The sequence below is a fragment of the Thermobia domestica genome, chromosome 1, assembly GCF_964235325.1.
Source record: "Thermobia domestica chromosome 1, izTheDome1.hap1.1, whole genome shotgun sequence".
Classification (NCBI taxonomy): domain Eukaryota; kingdom Metazoa; phylum Arthropoda; class Insecta; order Zygentoma; family Lepismatidae; genus Thermobia; species Thermobia domestica.
Window position 1 is genome coordinate 174,462,582 of NC_137454.1, and position 530 is coordinate 174,463,111.

Below are 530 nucleotides of genomic sequence, written 5' to 3' on the forward strand. Positions count from 1 at the left end.
TGCTTTTCTTTTGTATTGTAGTGGGAAAAGGTAGAACGTACTGTTATTTATTCTCTAAAGTTGAATAGGTAAAACAAGCCCAAAGTTTTCTAGATGAAAAGGACTTTAAAAAAAAACTTTTAGAAAAGCAGATTTTTCGGCCTATTGTATGTCAGGTCTGAATTGATAATGTGTTACTAACTGAATAGATCTACCGTACTGAAAGCATCATTCTCACAATGGTCATTGTTTACCAGAGCAAGTAAAAGGCATATACGAAATGACATAACTTATTTGGTAATTACGTTTCATTTTAAGTTATTTTCATATTGAGGGACCAATATAGCACTTATTAGAGGCAGAAGCCAAAAGAGAGAGATGCAAAATGAATGGGAAGAAGAGAAGAATAATACAATTACCACATTACAGGTCAGTTATTAGAGATTGCACCAAATTACAAAAATTTATAGACGAAAAAAAAATAAGAATCTGTAATGGTCAGCAGGTTTTTGTGGAAATTACTAGAGGTAGATCATTACATTTTGTTATGA